At 35.6% G+C, this 24,532-nt stretch overlaps 2 long non-coding RNA genes across 4 annotated transcripts; one reads left to right on the forward strand and one right to left on the reverse strand.

Moving 5' to 3' along the window:
• Window positions 1–7,191: 7,191 nt before the first annotated feature.
• On the reverse strand, window positions 7,192–12,287 carry LOC143080155 (uncharacterized). 2 transcript variants are annotated; one of them, XR_012979638.1, is made up of 3 exons: window positions 11,123–12,287; window positions 8,942–9,140; window positions 7,192–7,562 (listed from the first exon to the last, which is right to left on the reverse strand). It is a non-coding gene; the product is annotated as an uncharacterized LOC143080155 (long non-coding RNA). The 2 variants fall into 2 exon arrangements; XR_012979637.1 differs by lacking the exon at window positions 11,123–12,287 and having other exon boundaries at window positions 8,942–10,998.
• A 4,088-nt stretch (window positions 12,288–16,375) lies between these two features.
• Window positions 16,376–24,318, forward strand: LOC143080156 (uncharacterized). 2 transcript variants are annotated; one of them, XR_012979640.1, is made up of 3 exons: window positions 16,376–16,946; window positions 20,396–20,483; window positions 23,603–24,318. It is a non-coding gene; the product is annotated as an uncharacterized LOC143080156 (long non-coding RNA). The 2 variants fall into 2 exon arrangements; XR_012979639.1 differs by having other exon boundaries at window positions 16,376–16,852.
• Window positions 24,319–24,532: the final 214 nt, after the last annotated feature.

The following is a 24,532-nucleotide window of genomic DNA, read 5'->3' on the forward strand; positions in this document are numbered from 1 at the left end:
CAAAGTTGCCCATTTACGTATTATCCATATCAACCACACATTCGGTACTCCTCGACATATCCCTACCGCAAAGTTCCGAACCGGACCTAGCTCATTTCAAAGGTATTGACCCAAGCTATTCCCCACTTAAATATTTTTCTGGGATCCGGGCCCGTCTGGCCACCACAGAGGTTCAAAGGTGCCCCTTAACGTAATTTTCCGTATTAACCATATGCATACATTCGGTACCTTTCGGCATATACCAACGGCAAAGTTCCGAACCGGACCTAGCTCATTTTAAAGGTATTACCCAAGCTATTCCCCACTTAAACATTTTTCTGGGATCCGGGCCCGTCTAGCCACCACAGAGGTTCAAAGTTGCCAATTTACGTATTTTCCATATCAACCACACATTCGGTACTCCTCGACATATCCCTACGGCAAAGTTCCGAACTGGACCTAGCTCATTTTAAAGGTATTGACCCAAGCTATTCCCCACTCAAATATTTTTCTGGGATCCAGGCCCGTCTGGCCACCACAGAGGTTCAAAGTTGCCAATTTGCGTATTTTCCATATCAACCACACATTCGGTACTCCTCGACATATCCCTACGGCAAAGTTCCAAACCGGACCTAGCTCATTTCAAAGGTATTGATTCAAGCTATTTGCCAGTTAAATATTTTTCTAAGATCCGGGCCCGTCTGGCCACCACAGAGGTTCAAAGTTGCCCATTTACGTATTTTCCATATCAACCACACATTCGGTACTCCTCGACATATCCCTACGGCAAAGTTCCGAACTGGACCTAGCTCATTTCAAAGGTATTGACCCAAGCTATTCCCCACTTAAATATTTTTCTGGGATCCTGGCCCGTCTGGCCACCACAGAGGTTCAAAGGTGCCCCTTAACGTAATTTTCCGTATTAACCATATGCATACATTCGGTACTTTTCGGCATATACCAACGGCAAAGTTTCGAACCGGACCTAGCTCATTTTAAAGGTATTGACCCAAGCTATTCCCCACTTAAATATTTTTCTGGGATCCGGGCCCGTCTAGCCACCACAGAGGTTCAAAGTTGCCAATTTACGTATTTTCCATATCAACCACACATTCGGTACTCCTCGACATATCCCTACGGCAAAGTTCCGAACCGGACCTAGCTCATTTTAAAGGTATTGACCCAAGCTATTCCCCACTTAAATATTTTTCTGGGATCCGGGCCCGTCTGGCCACCACAGAGGTTCAAAGATGCCCCTTAACGTAATTTTCCGTATTAACCATATGCATACATTCGGTACTTTTCGGCATATACCAACGGCAAAGTTCCGAACCGGACTTAGCTCATTTTAAAGGTATTGACCCAAGCTATTCCCCACTTAAATATGTTTCTGGGATCCGTGCCCATCTGGCCACCACAGAGGTTCAAAGGTGCCCCTTAACGTAATTTTCCGTATTAACCATATGCATACATTCGGTACTTTTCGGCATATACCAACGGCAAAGTTCCGAACCGGACTTAGCTCATTTTAAAGGTATTGACCCAAGCTATTCACCACTTAAATATTTTTCTGGGATCCGGGCCCGTCTAGCCACCACAGAGGTTCAAAGTTGCCAATTTACGTATTTTCCATATCAACCACACATTCGGTACTCCTCGACATATCCCTACGGCAAAGTTCCGAACCGGACCTAGCTCATTTTAAAGGTATTGACCCAAGCTATTCCCCACTTAAATATTTTTCTGGGATCCGGGCCCGTCTGGCCACCACAGAGGTTCAAAGGTGCCCCTTAACGTAATTTTCCGTATTAACCATATGCATACATTCGGTACTTTTCGGCATATACCAACGGCAAAGTTCCGAACCGGACTTAGCTCATTTTAAAGGTATTGACCCAAGCTATTCCCCACTTAAATATTTTTCTGGGATCCAGACCCATCTGGCCACCACAGAGGTTCAAAGGTGCCCCTTAACGTAATTTTCCGTATTAACCGTATGCATACATTCGGTACTTTTCGGCATATACCAACGGCAAATTTCCGAACCGGACCTAGCTCATTTTAAAGGTATTGACCCAAGCTATTCACCACTTAAATATTTTTCTGGGATCCGGGCCCGTCTGGCCACCACAGAGGTTCAAAGTTGCCCATTTACGTATTTTCCATATCAACCACACATTCGGTACTCCTCGACATATCCCTACGGCAAAGTTCCGAACCGGACCTAGCTCATTTTAAAGGTATTGACCCAAGCTATTCCCCACTTAAATATTTTTCTGGGATCCGGGCCCGTCTGGCCACCACAGAGGTTCAAAGGTGTCCCTTAACGTAATTTTCCGTATTAACCATATGCAAACATTCGATACTTTTCGGCATATACCAACGGCAAAGTTCCGAACCGGACCTAGCTCATTTTAAAGGTATTGACCCAAGCTATTCCCCATTTAAATATTTTTCTGGGATCCGGGCCCGTCTGGCCACCACAGAGGTTCAGAGTTGCCCATTTACGTATTTTCCATATCAACCACACATTCGGTACTCCTCGACATATCCCTACGGCAAAGTTCCGAACCGGACCTAGCTCATTTCAAAGGTATTGATTCAAGCTATTTGCCACTTGAATATTTTTCTTGGATCCGGGCCCATCTGGCCACCACAGAGGTTCAAAGGTGCCCCTTAACGTAATTTTCCGTATTAACCATATGCAAACATTCGATACTTTTCGGCATATACCAACGGCAAAGTTCCGAACCGGACCTAGCTCATTTTAAAGGTATTGACCCAAGCTTTTCACCACTTAAATATTTTTCTGGGATCCGGGCCCGTCTGGCCACCACAGAGGTTCAAAGTTTCCCATTTACGTATTTTCCATATCAACCACACATTCGGTACTCCTCGACATATCCCTACGGCAAAGTTCCGAACTGGACCTAGCTCATTTTAAAGGTATTGACCCAAGCTATTCCCCACTTAAATATTTTTCTGGGATCCGGGCCCGTCTGGCAACCACAGAGGTTCAAAGGTGCCCCTTAACGTAATTTTCCGTATTAACCATATGCATACATTCGGTACTTTTCGGCATATACCAACGGCAAAGTTACGAACCGGATTTAGCTCATTTGAAAGGTATTGACCCAAGCTATTCCCCACTTAAATATTTTTCTGGGATCCGGGCCGTGTGGCCACCACAGAGGTTCAAAGGTGCCCCTTAACGTAATTTTCCGTATTAACCATATGCATACATTCGGTACTTTTCAGCATATACCAACGGCAAAGTTCCGAACCGGACCTAGCTCATTTTAAAGGTATTGACCCAAGCTATTCCCCACTTAAATATTTTTCTGGGATCCGGGCCCGTCTGGCCACCACAGAGGTTCAAAGTTGCCAATTTACGTATTTTCCATATCAACCACACATTCGGTACTCCTCGACATATCCCTACGGCAAAGTTCCGAACCGGACCTTGCTCATTTCAAAGGTATTGATCCAAGCTATTTGCCAGTTAAATATTTTTCTGAGATCCGGGCCCGTCTGGCCACCACAAAGGTTCAAAGTTGCCCATTTACGTATTATCCATATCAACCACACATTCGGTACTCCTCGACATATCCCTACCGCAAAGTTCCGAACCGGACCTAGCTCATTTCAAAGGTATTGACCCAAGCTATTCCCCACTTAAATATTTTTCTGGGATCCGGGCCCGTCTGGCCACCACAGAGGTTCAAAGGTGCCCCTTAACGTAATTTTCCGTATTAACCATATGCATACATTCGGTACCTTTCGGCATATACCAACGGCAAAGTTCCGAACCGGACCTAGCTCATTTTAAAGGTATTGACCCAAGCTATTCCCCACTTAAACATTTTTCTGGGATCCGGGCCCGTCTAGCCACCACAGAGGTTCAAAGTTGCCAATTTACGTATTTTCCATATCAACCACACATTCGGTACTCCTCGACATATCCCTACGGCAAAGTTCCGAACTGGACCTAGCTCATTTTAAAGGTATTGACCCAAGCTATTCCCCACTCAAATATTTTTCTGGGATCCAGGCCCGTCTGGCCACCACAGAGGTTCAAAGTTGCCAATTTGCGTATTTTCCATATCAACCACACATTCGGTACTCCTCGACATATCCCTACGGCAAAGTTCCAAACCGGACCTAGCTCATTTCAAAGGTATTGATTCAAGCTATTTGCCAGTTAAATATTTTTCTAAGATCCGGGCCCGTCTGGCCACCACAGAGGTTCAAAGTTGCCCATTTACGTATTTTCCATATCAACCACACATTCGGTACTCCTCGACATATCCCTACGGCAAAGTTCCGAACTGGACCTAGCTCATTTCAAAGGTATTGACCCAAGCTATTCCCCACTTAAATATTTTTCTGGGATCCTGGCCCGTCTGGCCACCACAGAGGTTCAAAGGTGCCCCTTAACGTAATTTTCCGTATTAACCATATGCATACATTCGGTACTTTTCGGCATATACCAACGGCAAAGTTTCGAACCGGACCTAGCTCATTTTAAAGGTATTGACCCAAGCTATTCCCCACTTAAATATTTTTCTGGGATCCGGGCCCGTCTAGCCACCACAGAGGTTCAAAGTTGCCAATTTACGTATTTTCCATATCAACCACACATTCGGTACTCCTCGACATATCCCTACGGCAAAGTTCCGAACCGGACCTAGCTCATTTTAAAGGTATTGACCCAAGCTATTCACCACTTAAATATTTTTCTGGGATCCGGGCCCGTCTGGCCACCACAGAGGTTCAAAGATGCCCCTTAACGTAATTTTCCGTATTAACCATATGCATACATTCGGTACTTTTCGGCATATACCAACGGCAAAGTTACGAACCGGACTTAGCTCATTTTAAAGGTATTGACCCAAGCTATTCCCCACTTAAATATGTTTCTGGGATCCGTGCCCATCTGGCCACCACAGAGGTTCAAAGGTGCCCCTTAACGTAATTTTCCGTATTAACCATATGCATACATTCGGTACTTTTCGGCATATACCAACGGCAAAGTTCCGAACCGGACTTAGCTCATTTTAAAGGTATTGACCCAAGCTATTCACCACTTAAATATTTTTCTGGGATCCGGGCCCGTCTGGCCACCACAGAGGTTCAAAGTTGCCCATTTACGTATTTTCCATATCAACCACACATTCGGTACTCCTCGACATATCCCTACGGCAAAGTTCCGAACCGGACCTAGCTCATTTTAAAGGTATTGACCCAAGCTATTCCCCACTTAAATATTTTTCTGGGATCCGGGCCCGTCTGGCCACCACAGAGCTTCAAGGGTGCCCCTTAACGTAATTTTCCGTATTAACCATATGCAAACATTCGATACTTTTCGGCATATACCAACGGCAAAGTTCCGAAACGGACCTAGCTCATTTTAAAGGTATTGACCCAAGCTATTCCCCACTTAAATATTTTTCTGGGATCCGGGCCCGTCTGGCCACCACAGAGGTTCAGAGTTGCCCATTTACGTATTTTCCATATCAACCACACATTCGGTACTCCTCGACATATCCCTACGGCAAAGTTCCGAACCGGACCTAGCTCATTTCAAAGGTATTGATTCAAGCTATTTGCCACTTGAATATTTTTCTGGGATCCGGGCCCATCTGGCCACCACAGAGGTTCAAAGGTGCCCCTTAACGTAATTTTCCGTATTAACCATATGCAAACAATTGATACTTTTCGGCATATACCAACGGCAAAGTTCCGAACCGGACCTAGCTCATTTTAAAGGTATTGACCCAACCTATTCACCACTTAAATATTTTTCTGGGATCCGGGCCCGTCTGGCCACCACAGAGGTTCAAAGTTTCCCATTTACGTATTTTCCATATCAACCACACATTCGGTACTCCTCGACATATCCCTACGGCAAAGTTCCGAACTGGACCTAGCTCATTTTAAAGGTATTGACCCAAGCTATTCCCCACTTAAATATTTTTCTGGGATCCGGGCCCGTCTGGCCACCACAGAGGTTCAAAGGTGCCCCTTAACGTAATTTTTCGTATTAACCATATGCAAACATTCGATACTTTTCGGCATATACCAACGGCAAAGTTCCGAACCGGACCTAGCTCATTTTAAAGGTATTGACCCAAGCTATTCCCCACTTAAATATTTTTCTGGGATCCGGGCACGTCTGGTCACCACAGAGGTTCAAAGTTGCCAATTTACGTATTTTCCATACCAACCACACATTCGGTACTCCTCGACATATCCCTACGGCAAAGTTCCGAACTGGACCTAGCTCATTTTAAAGGTATTGATCCAAGCTATTTTCCACTTAAATATTTTTCTGGGATCCGGGCCCGTCTGGCCACCACAGAGGTTCAGAGTTGCCCATTTACGTATTTTCCATATCAACCACACATTCGGTACTCCTCGACATATCCCTACGGCAAAGTTCCGAACCGGACCTCGCTCATTTCAAAGGTATTGATTCAAGCTATTTGCCACTTAAATATGTTTCTGGGATCCGGGCCCATCTGGCCACCACAGAGGTTCAAAGGTGCCCCTTAACGTAATTTTCCGTATTAACCATATGCAAACATTCGATACTTTTCGGCATATACCAACGGCAAAGTTCCGAACTGGTCACTGGACACTTTTAATTTGCAAAACACTCATTTGCAAATCCGCCGCCGCCTCAAACAAGAGCTACAATATCATGTATATAACCAAAATGTGCAGAATTACATGGGATTCAATAATTTCATTGGTTTTCTACAGTTACTTTCATATTTATTTTGCAATTTGAATTATAAAAACATGGGATTTTCAATATCCCATGGGACAGGGCAAAATCCCATGGGATTTACCATTATCCCATGGGATTTTGGTTAAATCCCATGGGATTTTTTTTTGTCCCATGGGATTATTGTAGTCCCATGGGATATTTGTTGTCCCATGGGACAAAAAAAATCCCATGGGATTTTTATTATCCCATGGGATTTTTAATATCCCATGGGACAAATTAAAATCCTATGGGATTCTAATTGTAAATATATAGATATAAATAAACAGTAATGTGTATGTTACAATGTTTTCTATTTGGTAGTAAATTATTATAAGATGAATCTTTTTAATTGAATATCTTTTTTTCTTGGGAAATGTTAATTTAGCATATTGTTCTTTAACTGTTCAAAACTAAACTTTTAAACAACAAAGCAGATAATGTAAGTATCAATATATGTTTATTCATGAATTATAGAATACTTTCTTGAAACACAATTATTTGCCATTTGAAATCAATGCTTAACATACTAGTAGCTATTTAAGTAAATCTATTTTTTTCACAATATCCCTCAACACAAAACATTAATAGTTTCTTATCATCCAGCATTGTTTGATGGTATAGTCCACTTTTTGGACATTCAGCACAGAACTTTGACATTATTGTGGTTTCAATATTTTTTTGAATTTAAAAGAACTTCAAATCATTGACTGAGTGATGAAAATAATAACTGATCCAACTTTTGTCTTTGAATTGATTCTGGTCTTGTTTCTATGTTTTCTCCATTTATTCTAGGTGGTGAATTTCAATCCTTCTGAAAAAGAACCAATAAAATCTAAAGTAATGGATTATACAAAATTGTTTTCATACATGTAGCAATAATATGATTTTCAATAAAAATAGCTATGCGATATGGATTTTACTGATTGTTAAAGGTTGTCCAATGTCATCAGTTGCTAACGGCCTACATCCTTTGGTCTCTGATGGAGGGTTGTCAAATTAGCAATATACCACATCTTCCTATTCTAATACCATATAACAATCAATTAATTTATTCTTCTTTATAACATTTGGGTATTTTCCCAAGTTATATACATAATATATATATATACTGTAAATTCGGAATTAATGTGAGTTTTTTTTTTATTGCGAAAAATGCAACGGAGTTGTAAACGCAATAATTTAAACTCGCATTATGAAATATTTTATATGGATTAAACAGGATTTTTCTCAAAATCGTAAAATTTAAAATCGCATTTAAGTCGAAAATGACAGAATCGCAATAATAAATGCACGCAATAATTTATGAATTAACAGTATAAAGATCAATGTTAAAACTTTAGACAACTATAATAACATTCCATTATTCACAAGAATTTGCAATATATTATACAAAATGCAGACAACAGAAACAATATTTCTTTAAGCTTTTGAAGTTCAGACAGATTTCAATTTGTGTTTTATTTCAATGAAAAAATACCTTGAACATATTGGAAATTATAACATTGATACAAAAAAAATATGTATGTTTTATCCTTATTTTTTGTGTTGTTGGCTTGCTGTCTCATTTTAATATACATTTAAACATACATCAATAATCTTCTTCTTTATTAAAAGTAAAAATGGGATATTTTTGATTTTGATATCCCAAAACGTTATAGTTCTATCAAACACCAATGTGTTTGATATTAATTTTAAGACATGTATAAATGTTCCAGACCATATCAGTATTCGGATGTTACTTTTACGGTCCAGAACTTACAGTCCCACCATATGTGTACAGTCAGACCATTTAAGTATATTTGTACTGTCTGGTACCAGCTCGACCAAACCTGTGTTTTTATTTTAACTGCAATTAAACTTTTTGTATTAATCTATAAAAGATTTCAGTTATGTTGATCTGTACTGTACATTTGTTTGTAGTAAACTTGACCAACTTCTTAAAATTGGGCAAACTGTATGCGTACAGTCCAAATACTTGTTTGTTCTGGAGCATAAACATGATTAACAAGCATTTGGCAGGATGTCATGCTAAAATCCCATTAATATTAGTACTAAATTTTGAGTATATACATGTAAATCCACAAGTTACTTACTGAAATTCATGGTGAACACTCACCAAAAACTTACAATTTAGAGGAAAGACTGGAAAGATGAATGCACTAAACTATCAAAACAGAGCATAAAACTTACCGAAAAACAAGATGTTTTACATTTATCCAGGAGCAGGATAATTGAAAAGTTTTTTTTTTCTTTCTCTGCTGTCCATCATATAACCTTTGATTTCATTCATGCAAAATATGAAAATCTGCACAGGTAAGACCTAGAACCTCAACTTATCCACATTTTGAATTTTGAACTGCATACTTGTCCTTTTCATCTTGCTGACAACCTAAACATAAAAAAATGATAAAAACATAATTCTAGATTGACTTTGTGTTTTTATTTTTGTTGGTACATGTACAAACAATTTTCCCAACTTTAAAACGAAAACATCATCACCAAAGAGGAGGTCATACTAACCTCCGAAATATTTAAACAAACCGAAATTATTACTTGATTAAGATCTTGTCGTAAATTAATGGCATAGATACTCTTATTTTTGAAAACTTGATGTCTATTGCATACTTATATTCCTTTGTACGAGAGTATGCATATTAAGATGGACTCCATGGACTTTAATGTAAGCATGATTAATTTTACAGTCGCTGACAGTTTTTCAGCTCTATGTGTACATTTTGAGAGAATCTTGCAATACTGTATATTCTGATATTCAGAACTTATTGTGAGGTTTTTATTAATACAACTGAAAGCTGTATCTCGTTTTCATTTCTGATACATATTTATGAGCTGAAGACCAGTGCCGAATTTTTCTCACTGCATTGAAGACCCATAGGTGACCTTCGGCCGTTGTCTGCTCTTTGATTGGGTTGTTGTCTCTTTGTCAAATTCCCAGTTTCCACTTCCCATTTTATATCATGTATGCTGATTTTTCTTAAATTACAATATTCAATCATGCAATTTTGTCCATTATTGAAAATACGATAAGCAAAAATAAATGCACAAAAAATTTAACATTGTTATATAAGTAAAAGACTTTTTTTTAAATTCAAAACAGTTGCCTACACTGTTAATTTCCTTGTTTGATTTCATATTTTTAAAGCCTTTATAGCTAGCTAGATGGTATGCCGGGGCGGATCCAGCCATTTTAAAAAGGGGGGTTCCCAACCCAAGACAAAGGGGATGATCCTATATTCATTTGATTTGTTTTATTGTCTCATACAAGAATATATATGGTTTGACGGTGGGGATCAGGGATTCACCTAACCACTGGATGACAGGGGATCTCAACCATTTAAAAGTTTCTCAAACATGTGGGGGTGGGGGTGAACCCCATGGACTCTCCCTATATTTCCTTTTATTTGTTTTATTGTTCTATACAAGAATATATAAATATGGTTTAGGGGTGGGGATCTTGACCGTTTACAAGTTTTCAAACTAGAGGGGGTGGGACTTCACTTTTATTTTATTTCATTATTAATTTTATTGTCCCTGACAAGAATATATATGGTTTAGGGGTGGGGATCTGGATCGTTCACAAGATAATAGCACATTCTCAAATTGAACAGAGTGGTGAAACCCCCAAAGACCTCCTTTTAATTTCATTTGATTTGTTTTATCGTCCCATTCAAGAATATATATGGTTTAGGGATGGGGATCTGGACCGTTTACAAGATAATAGCATATTCTCAAATTGAAAGGGGTGGGGATTACCTCCCATGGACTCCCCCTCCCTTCTTTCTTCCGCCCCGAAATACCTTTTAATAAGCCCCAATGCACAGATAGTTCACAGTATTTTCCCTTGATTTACACTAAAGAATATACACTATACAGGTGTAATTTTTTTTTAAAAAGATAATACAACTGAAGACCACCATGACCACAGTGGTGGATCCAGAATTTTTCATAAGTGGGGCCCACCGACTGCCTAAGAGGGGCCTGCTCCTGCCATGACTCAGTGATTCCATATATAATCAACCAATTCTTTTCCCAAACAGGGGGCCCTGAACTCCTGATCCCCCCTTTTTTTCCTCATTTCAATCACCCTGATATAAATTTAGTTTTATCACTTACAATAGGAATGGTTTGAATTCCCCAATAATTCTTATATACCATTAATATCAACATATTTCATTTTTGATAAATGAAAGGCAAAAGTTTTCTATGGGTAGAAATGGATAGTGGGAAGCTTTCAGATTTACACCATGCCGGTACCTGTGTTCAAAGTGCTGGGTTTTTATTACCCTCGTTGTTTGCGGACTAACTATTTAGGCCAGTGGTGGATAATAGTGTGCGTGCATTAATCTTCTATACCTTCTTAATCAATATATTCAAATGCTGACGGCAAGTGTTGTAATGATGTATCAATGTCTTTTTGAAAATCACCGTGCTATTTACATGTGGGATCGAGAATGCAGGGGAAGGAAACTTGTCAATTATGTTTATTTCTAAGCCAAAATAAAATGAGCCGCCGTAAAATTAACCTTGGGTAATAACAGTGCATGTAAGGCTCGTCTCGGAGGGGTGTCTTTTTTTCTGTCTTCTTTTTTTATTTATATTTTTAATAACTTACACTTTTTTTTCCATTATTCTCTTTCTTTCGCTATTCTTTATTCCTTTTTTTTTCTTTGTCCTTTGTTCTCTATTCTGTTAATTTACATCCATACCCTCTTATGTGGACTTACTGTAGTTTATTTTTTAGTTCTGGCAGAGATATTAGATACAATATATATGTCTCTGGTTCTGGTATTATGCGATAAGTCAATTTCTTTTTCATGCAGTGTCATGAAATATAATGGTTTTATGCATATCAGCCAAGATTGTGCGCAACATTTTAATAAACAATTCAACACTATATATACACGTTTAATGTGAATTTTATTAAAATCGATGAAGAACATGAATTTGGCAGCTAGTGCCCCTTAAACAGGTAAAGTTCAATTAACAAATTCTGATCTACTGGCATTCAACACCAAATTACTTACTTGCTGTATATTGATAAATGTGATTGTATATTGTCAATACCTCAACATCGAGAATACGTCATGTGAGGTGTTGGTCGCTACGTTTGATACGGGGTCAAAGGTTGCGGCTTCGAGACAGAGAAAAACATCCAGGTAAAAAGTGTAGAATTTTGTTTTTGAAAATTTGAGTTGTAAATTTTCCTAAAAAGTACTTAATTCCGTTCATCTAGTTGTAAATTTTCCTAAAAAAAAGTACTTATTTCCGTTCATCTATTAAGGGTATAAACTAAACTGAACAAGAAAAGTATTAGTAAACAGACAGAAAGTCTGACGTTGAATTAATTATTTTACAATTAATTGTTTAAATATATGAGAGAATGTTTTAGGCGAATTTTTATATGAGAGAATGTTTTAGGCGAATTTTCTTTAATTACAGATAAATGTATTTTAGGTTCAGGAAATGATTTATTCTTCGGGTACGTCTAAACAACCGCTCAGGACCTCCTGAGTGCACTCAGGACTTACAAAGTGCACTCAGGACCCATTACCGTAATCATATCTGCACACATGATGGATGTTTATATTCGTTATACGCTTCTTATTTTAGAGTTAAATTTTGGTAGAAGTTGAAATCGCAGGGGCGGATCCAGCCATTTAAAAAAAGGGGGGGTCCTAACCCAGGGCAAAAAAAAGGGGGGGTTCAACTACATGTCCCCATTCAAATGCATTGATCGGCCAAAAAAAGGGGGGGTTCCAAACCCCCCCCCCCGGAACCCCCTCCCCCCTCAACCCCCTCCCCCCTCTGGATCCGCGCCTGAATCGAACTTAGATAGATATGTTAATTCTTATAAAATAATGAGGGCACGTGTCACTGATTACACAACTACTGAGCCATGAATTATCCAATCAACAAAATTGATTGGATTATCCAAGGATTTGTATAGTATACAAATCCTTGGATTATCTTTATTGTTTTTTAGGAATTGTATTGTTTAGTTCAGTTTTACCTTTAACATGAATTTGCATATAGAAAAAATAAAATATATATCTCATTCGATGTGCTTTTTCAGTTTATTTTTCATGATGACGGGTAAATTAATTTGTTGTGTTTTGCAGTTCACGAATAAAGAAAATTATTTTATAGTTGCGTTTTTTTTCTGTAACAAGTTCGATTTTTGTTTTTCAGTGTGATTCTTTTCTCTCTCTCTATCTAAATCAAGTTTTTATACAAACACAATGTTGACTGAATATCAAATTTTATGACATTTGTATATCTTTATTCTCAACAAACCATTATACAAGAGAAGACAATTATGTACAATATTCAGTTCAACCTTAACGGAAATCTGTGCACGAAGACTTAGTCGTGGTTTGAACGGATTTCGTGTCAATAAACTATCTTGGAAATAGTCTTTCTTTGTTAATGTTTGTGTCATTTTGGTCTTTTGTAGATAGTTGTCTCATTAGCAATCATACCACATCTTCTTTTTTATAATTTCTCGCTACTACAATCTAACTTACATATTTTTTTAGAAATAATTATACCCAAAATATCATAATTTTAAAAAAAACGGAGACGAAAACGGAGACAAGTTCATTTTCAGAATTTATTTTCGCATTGAAATTCGTTGCAGGCTTGTGAAACTGGACAAAACGACTTTAATTAGAGAAAAAAAACTTAATAAAAACGGATTTCTTAAAATATTCGTATAACTCAAAAATAAAATTCCTGGACAAGTTCGATAAAAATGAGAAATAACATCTAACTACATGTATATGAGTTTGATTGTTTGAAAAGTACGGCTTTTACCGTTTAGAACGGATTCCATATACAAAACTTTAATTAATATAAATTCTTTTAAAGTATGAACATTTATTTCCCTTTACAAACTCGTGCAAAGAATTAATTACTGGTCCAGGACATGATAATAAAATTAAGAATAAAACTTAAAAATTTATGGAACGAAAATATTACTTCCCGCATGGTCACACTGTACTAACAACACAATGTATAAAACAGCAATAAAGATAATCCAATTAATTTTGTTGATTGGATAATTCATGGCTCAGTAGTTGTGTAATCAGTGACACGTGCCCTTATTATTTTCTGTGAATTACAAATGTAACATATCTATCTAAGTTCGATTTCAAATTCTACCAAATTTAACTCTAAAATAAGAAGCGTATAAAGAATATAATTTATGCATCCATCCTGTGTGCGATGACTATAAAGGGTCCTGAGTGCACTTCGTATGTCATGAGTGCAATCAGGAGGTCCTTCAAGCGGTGTTTAGACGTACCGTTATTCTTCTGGAAGCTTCAATTTTTTTTTTTTATCAATAACTTTTACACAAGGAGACATTTTTGTTTTTTGACAGCATGAACCCCAGTTAATGAGCAAACACAAATTAAGAACGAAAATCGTTTACAATTAAATTTTATAGAAGGAAAAAGGGGGAGGGGGTAATAAACAAATTTTATTTACGCTCACATACTTCTAAACAGATTTGCATATGTAAGCTCTCTATAGATAATGTTAAATTATTTCAGAGTTTTGAAAAAAAGAATATATACAGTTTAATTTCGACTAAAATAGTGATTCTTTTTATAGATTTGGTACCTCAGTTTCGACTCAACATTTCATTTTGAATTGTTAGATGGCAAACTCTTTAGGCGAATATTGTATCTGTTCTTTATTTAATTATGGTGATATTGGCGATAATATTCATTATAACAAGGCCTTGTACAAATCCTTGATTATAGAATGTTTGGCAATATAAAAAGACGAAAGTAGACAAACCCTAATTATGCAGGGTTTCACAAGTTGATCTCCAAGCGGCCCACATTTAACATATAATAAGATCTATATTTCTCAACGTTTTCAAAATGAAATAACTTGAATTGAAAATTTCCCAACTGTGAAAATTTGTTATTTCTAAACGTCTTTAATTATTATTTCGGAAAAAAAATTGGCATTTGTAAATAACATTAACGTTTTGGAATTCTAATGCAAAAGACAGTCGATTTAAACTGAAATAACTTCTTTAAAGATGGTTTGATTTTTTCAGAGACACATATATTATATATGTCTCAATACATGTATTATAAGTCTCTGATTTTATCAAAACAAAAATAACAAAATTATAAAATATGTTAGTTATCGAATGTATACCCTGAACTCTTACTATTATATATATATGTCCTAAGTTACTTAATGTCCTGTGTGCAACCTGGAGATCCTGAACGGTTTTTAAACGTACCATTATTTTATATGCATATATTCAAAGCTGTTCTTAATTATATGCATACTAGGTATCAGTGGCGGATCCAGGGGGAGGGTTTCGGGGGTTGGAACCTCCCCTTTTTTTGAACGATCAATGCATTTGAATGGGGACATATGGTTGTAACCACCCATCCCCCTTTTGTCCTGGGTTGAGACCCCCCTCCTTTTCAAATGGCTGGCTCCGCCGCAGAGGTATATTTATATATATATGTGTGTACCAGCCCCCCTCCTAAATCTTTGGAAACAAATGGTAGATTATATAGGGAATCACGGAAGCATGACTGGACGTGAACACTCTAAGGCAGTCAATGAGTCCCCTCTTATGAAAATTTCTGGATCAACCATTGCTTAGTTCTAGTTATCTTAGGTCCTAGTGTGAAATAATGCCAATTATAGGTCTTTTAAAACACATCTTTATTCATACATGTATATATACGTTTTCTCACGGATTTGTTCATGCAATATTGGAATTATGTTTACTCCATGCGCAATTACTGAAGTTTATATTTGCTACTTTTCTTCTTAATTTCATATAATTTTTTTTTTGATTTTTTTTCTTCGAAAAATTAGTGGTGTTGAAATAGGGAATGGACACAGATACCTTATCACATTTAACCAAAGAAATGTTGTATAATGTCATCAATCTGTATTACACGTAGACAGGATGTTCTCTAGAAAACTATACGTTATACACACCCGAGAATACACGCACTGTCGAAATGGAAAATTACTGATGTTATAGTTACCTGTAATCAGCTTTGCAACACCATGTCATGACAGTTCAAAAAGATTTTCTTCAAATCAAAATGGAATATTCATTTTTTCTGTAAAATTTAAAACTTTAAAAAGTAGACTTTGACAAAATTATGAAATAGAAAGAATTGAACAATTTAAAATCGTATTTTAACAAAGATTTAGATATAATTTTACAACGATCCTTAAAAAATAACCAAACAAACGTTGAATCAAACGATATGAACCTACGCAGTTTTATATTAAAATACTGACACACACCAGTTTGCCATCTCAGCATGCAAGGCAAGGGTGCTTGGTGAGGTGCTGGAACTTGATGTACATGTATCATGAAGTTAATACAGTTCTGTTAGGATTGACTGCCTTTTTACAGAGACTTTCTATTCTTACTGTTATCAGTTAGTATAGACGGTTCCTGGCTTAGAATGATTCTCTGCTCAGCAAATGGTGCGTAATTAGCATTTGAATCAAATTTCTTGTAGAAGTAAAAAACACAAATTAATGTATTTGACAACTTTATTCAGGAGCACAGTCTATATTATCCGGCGTAAATAACTTCAAGATTTATGTGGAAGTTTACTCTGCTGCTCGATCTATGCTAATCGATGTTCCAGTATATTTCATATTTATATTTATTCGTGAGGCCTCGTAATCGTTTATATTCACTAAAAGCACAGTCGCCTAAATATTTTATATGGCGAAAAAATTGCGAAAATTGGGGGAAATAATATATTTTTAGTAGCATTATTATTTTAAAATCTTAAGAGGTTGCTTGCAAATTTAACTCTAAAATGAGAAGTGTATGACGATCTATAACGAATATATACATCCATCATGTGTGCAGATACGACGGCGACTATATAGGGTCTGCCATGAGTGCACTTTGTATGTCCTGCATGTGTGCACCCAGGAGGTCCTCCTGAGCGGTGTTTAGACGTACCGGGAAAATCTTATCTGATTCGAGATCAATTCATCGGTTACACTCCCCTGTCACCAGTGATTCTTTTTTGCTGACATTCTGAAAAAGTATTGTGTAGTCCCTGTGTAAGTGTTGACTCTCAACTTGCACATGTGATTTTTTAACACTCCCCGGACTTTTGCAAAAAACAATTATTCAGTTCACTGATTTAGATGGAAGGTAAACGAACAGAAAGTCACAGGACATTCCGACAAAAAGTCACAGGACAAAAAGTCAAACACATGTCAAACTCAGGCATAAAGTAACAAAGTTGATAGGACAAAAAGTCACAAACAATTTGTTGACAATTGATTGAATATAAATGAAAAAAGATTTTGAAATATCTTCTTTTTATTACCAGATTACATATATTCATTTTTAATTTTAGGAAATTGTTCATAATATAAAAAAGAAGATGTGGTATGATTGCCAATGAGACAACTGTCCACAAGAGACCAAAATGACACAGACATTAACAACCATAGGTCACCAAACAGCCTTCAACAATGAGCAAAGCCCGAGGTAAAGCCCATACCGCATAGTCAGCTGTAAAAGGCAATCATACTATATCTTTTTTTTTATATTTACATGTTAAAAAATGCGTGCAAATGTAATCAAAAGCTGCACACAAACGTAATGATTTTTGTGCGCAAATGTAAAGAAAAATACAAAAAGAGTGTTTTCTTGTTCAAAGAAAAATAATCTCAAAACTAAATTGTGACTTTTTGTCCTGTGACAGTGTGTGACTTTTTGACTGTGACTTTCTGTCCTGCATTCAGATTGAATAGGGGAGTTTGGTTGACCCCGCCTCCCTCTATCTGAGACTACTATCTCAGTGATGAGCTTTATGTTTCATGTACAAATGTATTGTGCTTGTCATATATGTATGTCGGATAAAAGCTCTACAGACCTTTAATATGTTGTATTGTTATATGTATAACCGACAATAAATAAATAGCCCCTAACAAGTAAGAATTAGGTTACTTCTTTTTGTTTTGACATCTTGCATGGGTTTTTATAGTCCCGTATTAAAATTATGCCCCCACTTCAAAAAAAGGGGGGGTATACTGTTTTACCCCTGTCTGTCCATCCATCCTTGCGTCAGTCAGTCCGTCCGATGAATATTTTTCGTCCCATTTTCCTTAGGAACTACAATAGAAGGATTTCTGGAATTTGGTTTCAGGGTTAAATAAGTCAGCTTTACCGTGTGATGCATTTTCAGATTCATCACTCGACAACTTCCTGTTTTCCCAACACTTGTATGATTTTACACATGTTAGCCAAGTTGAAAGTTGAAAACTAACAACCTAATTTATGTACAAAAAAATTGAAAAACAGATATGTTACACATAAACAAACGACAATCACTGAATTATCGGATCCTGACTTGGAACAGGCACAACCATAACAAATTGGCAGGGTATAAGGAACTTTGAAAATATTTAGTTTTTGTGGTTTGGTCTATTTTCCGGATACTGTAAGCAATGAGGCCACTTTATTTAGTGAATGAAATAATTGTAAGATGCACTTAGCTGTCTGTCATATTTTATATGAACTTGACCTCATTTTCATGCATGGTTCATTGGTCAATGAAACACTGCATTGTTTTGTCAGTTTATCATATGTTTAAAGTTACAGGTAGATTATATTTGGTAGATATGAAACAATTGTAAGGTGTGCATGTCTGAATGGCAGATTCATATATAAACCATGACCGCATTTTATTGTTCTTTGGTCAATGATAAGTTTTCTTGGTTTTGTCATTTTATCAGGCCACATTTAAAAGAATGTCTGTTTCCCCTCCCCCGGGTCTACCCTTTGTAAACAGACCAGGAAGGCAGGTTTTTTTTAGCTCACCTGACCTGAAAGGTCAAGTGAGCTTTTCTCATCACTTGGCGTTCGTCGTCTGTCGTCCTGCGTCCGTCGTCCGTAAACTTTTACAAAAATCTTCTTCTCTGAAACTACTTGGCCAAATTCTACCAAACTTGGCCACAATCATCCTTGGGGTATCTAGTTTAAAAAATGTGTGGCGTGACCTGTCAAACCAACCAAGATGGCCGCCATGGCTAAAAATAGAACATAGGGGTAAAATGCAGTTTTTGGCTTATAACTCAAAAACCAAAGCATTTAGAGCAAATCTGACATGGGTAAAATTGTTGATCAGGTCAAGATCTATCTGCCCTGAAATTTTCAGACGAATCGGACAACCTGTTGTCAGATGGGTTGCTGCCTGTGAAATGGTTATTTTAAGGAAATTTTGCAGTTTTTGGTTATTATCTTGAATACTATTTTTGATAGAGATAAACTGTAAAAGCAATAATGTTCAGCAAAGTAAGACCTACAAATAAGTCAACATGACCAAAATTGTCAGTCGACCCCTTAAGGAGTTATTGCCCTTTATGGTCAATTTTTAACAACTTTTCATCATTTTTTGTAACTTTTTTAAAAATCTTCTTCGCTGAAACTACTTTGCCAAATTTAACCAAACTTGGCCACAATTATCATTGTGGTTTGTAGTTTAAAAAAATGTGTCCGCTGACCCAGCCTACCAAACAAAATGGCCGACATGGCTAAAATTAGAACATAGTGGTAAAATGCAGGTTTTGCTTTATATCTTTGAAACTAAGACATTTAGGGCAAATCTTTGAAGATTTAAATGTCCATCAGAATAAGATATATCCCCTCACAAATTTTCAGTTGAATTGGACAACCTGTTGTTGGGTTGCTGCCCTAAAATTGGTGATTTTAAGGTAATTTTGCAGTTTTTGGTTATTATCTTGAATACTATTATAGATAGAGATAAACTGTAGACAGCAATAATGTTCAGCAAAGTAAGATCTACAAATAAGTCAGCATGATCAAAATTGTTAGAGGACCCCTTAAGGAGTTATTGCCCTTTATAGTCAATATTGAACATCTTTTCGTCATTTTTGTAACTTGTATAAAAATCATTTCTAAAACTACTTGGCCAAATTTAACCAAACTTGGCCACAATCATAATACTAGGGTATCTATTTAAAAAAAAAGTGTCTAATGACCCCGCCTACCAACGAAGATGGCCGACATCAGTAAACACATTAACAGGTGAGCGACACAGGCTCTTGAGAGCCTCTAGTTTTTTTTAACTGGGTGTGATTGTCATAGCATGGTCACATGAATGGTTTGACTTGTCCAGTCCAGGCCACTTATCAGTTGTTTGTGCTCAATTTGAGTATATTTATTTAGATTATCAATCCTTCTGCTTTCAAGCACTTTCCAAAAATGGAAACAAATTATTTTCAGGAAAAAAATAATTTCGATTTTTTTGTGGAAAATAATTTTTTGACCGGGGCGCTTATTTTTGACCTGTGTGGGGGGAGGGGAAACAAACATATTTTTAATTTTGGCCTTAGATTTTTTAAGCATAGGTCTACTTGTTGTATGGAATGACTACAAGGTATCAAATAAAAAAAGATGTCTGCCTGCCAAGGTTAATTTTACTGTGACCTCATATTCATAGAATAATGATAATATTCATGATATTGAACAGCAAGAATGATGAGTAAGTTGATGTTATATACAAATAAGACAAAATTTTCAGTTGCCTACTAATTATGTAATACAAATGATGTTTACCCTTTTATGTGTAGGGCAAGAACATGAAAGATAAAGGGGAAACTATAAACAGAAGAAATTATCAACAAAATAAGATTTACAGAGGTCTACAAAGCCTAAATGGTAAGTCCACTGTTATAAAATTTTTTGTCCTTGAATAATAATTAAATATTTATTAAAATAAGATGTGGTATGATTAAAGATAAAACTATCCATCAGAGTTCAATTTAGTGGATGTAAGCATTGTAATTACTTAGTAGAGGCCATTGATGACCTGTAAGTAATGAGAAAACCCATACCCTACACATGTTATAGTAATCTATAAAAGTCAACACTAACCAAATTTGAAACAGAGCATCAATTCAAACGTCAAATATACCAGACTAATTTATAAAAACAAAAAATTATGAAAAATAAAAATGACGGGTATGAACCAACATCAACCACTGAACTATGTACAAGCTCCTGATATTAGACAGGTATAATATGGCTGGGTTGATATAAAAATAAGAAACACTTAGCAGTCTGATTTCCAATGAGACATTTCTCCAATAGAGATCAAATGACATTTAAAGAGGCTCTAGGGTATAACAATTTCAGAAAAATGTTTTAATATTTTTTTTTCATAACTCAATTTATTTATATCTTTATCATATGGTAAACCAAATCATTCAAAACAATCAATTCGGTTTGGCCCCAGATGACTTTTAAAATGCATATATCATTGAAAAAGCTCCAAATTATCTCCCTTTGGTGCAAAAATGCCATTTTTTGGCATTAAAAATGTAATATCTTATTTAACTCAACGGTGGCCTATATTTTTTATTATACGACCGCAAAATTTGAAAAATTTTTCGTCGTATATTGCTATCACGTTGGCGTCGGCGTCGTCGTCGTCGTCCGCCGTCCGAATACTTTTAGTTTTCGCACTCTAACTTTAGTAAAAGTGAATGGAAATCTATGAAATTTTAACACAAGGTTTATGACCACAAAATAAAGGTTGGTATTGATTTTGGGAGTTTTGGTCCCAACATTTTAGGAATTAGGGGCCAAAAAGGGCCCAAATAAGCATTTTCTTGGTTTTCGCACTATAACTTTAGTTTAAGTGAATAGAAATCTATGAAATTTTGACACAAGGTTTATGACCACAAAAGGAAGGTTGGGATTGATTTTGGGGGTTTTGGTTCCAACAGTTTAGGAATTAAGGGCCAAAAAAGGGCCCAAATAAGCATTATTCTTGGTTTTCGCACAATAACTTTAGTATAAGTAAATAGAAATCAATGAAATTTTAGCACAAGGTTTATGACCACAAAAGGAAGGTTGGGATTGATTTTTGGAGTTGAGGTCACAACAGTTTATGAATTAGGGGCCAAAAAGGGGCCCTATTGAGCATTATTTTTGGTTTTTGCACCATAACTTTAGTATAAGTAAATAGAAATCTATGAAGTTAAACACAAGGTTTATGACCATAAAAGGAAGGTTGGGTTTGATTTTGGGAGTTTTGGTCCTAACAGTTTAGGAATAAGGGGCCCAAAGGGTCCAAAATTGAACTTTGTGTGATTTCATCAAAAATTGAATAATTGGGGTTCTTTGATATGCCGAATCTAACTATGTATGTAGATTCTTAATTTTTGGTCCCGTTTTCAAATTGGTCTACATTAAGGTCCAAAGGGTCCAAAATTAAACTTAGTTTGATTTTAACAAAAATTGAATCCTTGGGGTTCTTTGATATGCTGAATTTAAAAATGTACTTAGATTTTTAATTATTGGCCTAGTTTTCAAGTTGGTCCAAATGGGGGTCCAAAATTAAACTTTGTTTGATTTCTTCAAAAATTGAATAAATGGGTTCTTTGATATGCCAAATCTAACTGTGTATGTAGATTCTTAATTTTTGGTCCAGTTTTCAAATTGGTCTACATTAAGGTCCAAAGGGTCCAAATTAAACTAAGTTTGATTTTAACAAGAATTAAATTCTTGGGCTTATTTGATATGCTTTATCTAAATATGTACTTTGATTTTTGATTATGGGCCCAGTTTTCAAGTTGGTCCAAATCAGGATTCCATATCAAGTATTGTGCAATAGCAAGAAATTTTCAATTGCACAGTATTGCACAATAGCAAGAAATATCTAATTGCACAATATTGTGCAATAGCAATTAATTTTCAATTGGAGTTATCTTTCTTTGTATAGAATAGTAGTTGATAATATATGTTGGAAATTTGCCAGACATGACTATGATGTCATTTTCTATTTTTATTTGCCAATAACTTTATGTAAATAACTTCATTGGAAATTTGCCAATATAAAATGTTGCTGATGAAGCTTTTTTTCCTTATCTTATCTAAAATGTTTTAGATAATGTATGTTGGAAATTTGCCAGACATGACTATGATGTCATTTTCTATTTTTATTTGCCAATAACTTTATGTAAATAACTTCATTGGAAATTTGCCAATATAAAATGTTGCTGATGAAGTTTTTTTTATTGTTTTATACAATAAACAATGTATATTCACTTTTACTACCAACCAATCTTTACCATTCAGTGATAACAAGCACTTTATTTTACATTTTAATATTTTATGATGTATTTAAAAGAGTAGTTATTGTTGCAAACTCCATTAGAAATTTGAATTGATATCAGTTTTGGAAAAAGGGAAACGGGGATGTGAAAAAAGGGGGGGGGGGTTAAATTTTTCTCATTTCAGATTTCATAAATAAAAAGAAAATTTCTTCAAACATTTTTTTGAGAGGATTAATATTCAACAGCATAGTGAATTGCTCAAAGGCAAAAAAAAACTTTTAAGTTCATTAGACCACATTCACTCTGTGTCAGAAACCTATGCTGTGTCAACTATTTAATTTTAGATTTAAATAAGAAGAAATCTTTAATTGATTTGTAAAATCTTGACATTTGTTTTGTGTAAAAAAAACCATGTAATGTCAAAAATTTGATCACAATCCAAATTCAGAGCTGTATCACGCTTGAATGTTTTGTCCATACTTGCCCCAACTGTTCAGGGTTCGACCTCTGCGGTCGTATAAAGCTGCGCCCTGCGGAGCACCTGGTTATAATTTTAAATAAGCTGTACTTTAACTAAACTATTATAAAATTTAAGCAATTTCTGTAATTTAGTACTTGAATATTTAAATGAAAGTTTATCATATTAATCATAAACATGATAAAATAGCCATTTTATTGATCTCTTCACTGATAATTTTTTAGTTTGTGTATTTGTAGGTCAGAAATCTGGATTTTCATGGTCATCATTCACAGATCAATACTGAACGGAAAACTTAAAGCCGATATTTTTCTCCATAGTGCGACTTTTTTATTAATTTGAAATGGAACATGTTTTTTCCTACATTTATTTGAAAGAGGAAATTTCAACATGATGACTATAAACAAAAAGGAGTCATATCATCACGATCATTGATACACAAGAACTTGATCATATAAATACAACAATGTAATTATCAATTGAAAGATGGAACGAATGAACAAGATATTAGAATGTTGTTGTCCAAATAAACTTGCTTTGTCTTCTCATTTGAATCTCTCCATTCAATAAAGATGTACAGAGGAAGATCTTTGAAGAACAGATTGAAAAAATGTTTTGTCTAAGAATTGCAGGAATATTCTAGTGAATGAAATTATTTATTGACTTCACTCTTATATAGTGGACTGAATAATTGTACATAGCAAGTTGTGAATAAAGAAAGCAAAAACTTTAACAAAAAGTGTTTATATTATAAATTTGCAAATATAAGCATACTATTATGTACACCACAAAGTTATATATAATTCAAATCGTTTGCCTATACAAGTATTGCAATGAACCTATAACAAAGAAAATCTTACCTCATGAAAAGAGTGAACTATTCAGTCAGAATATGAAATATTTTTTCAGTTCTATTTTTCATAATAGAATAAACAAGACAAAGATTTCAAAACAATATTTTTTCATTTATTTAGAAATTTCATCATTTTGTTTCAGTGAAAGAACTTTATTCTTTGACTGTAAAATATTATTATTATACATTCCAAAATAAGAATAATTTTTATTGTCATATAAACAAATAAAAAACATGTTTGTGACAAAATTTTAAAAAAATTATATATATGTATATATAAAAAATATAAAAAAAACTCGTATACATTTAAAACATT

Source organism: Mytilus galloprovincialis, chromosome 6 (assembly GCF_965363235.1).
Source record: "Mytilus galloprovincialis chromosome 6, xbMytGall1.hap1.1, whole genome shotgun sequence".
In the NCBI taxonomy this organism is placed as follows: Eukaryota; Metazoa; Mollusca; class Bivalvia; order Mytilida; family Mytilidae; genus Mytilus; species Mytilus galloprovincialis.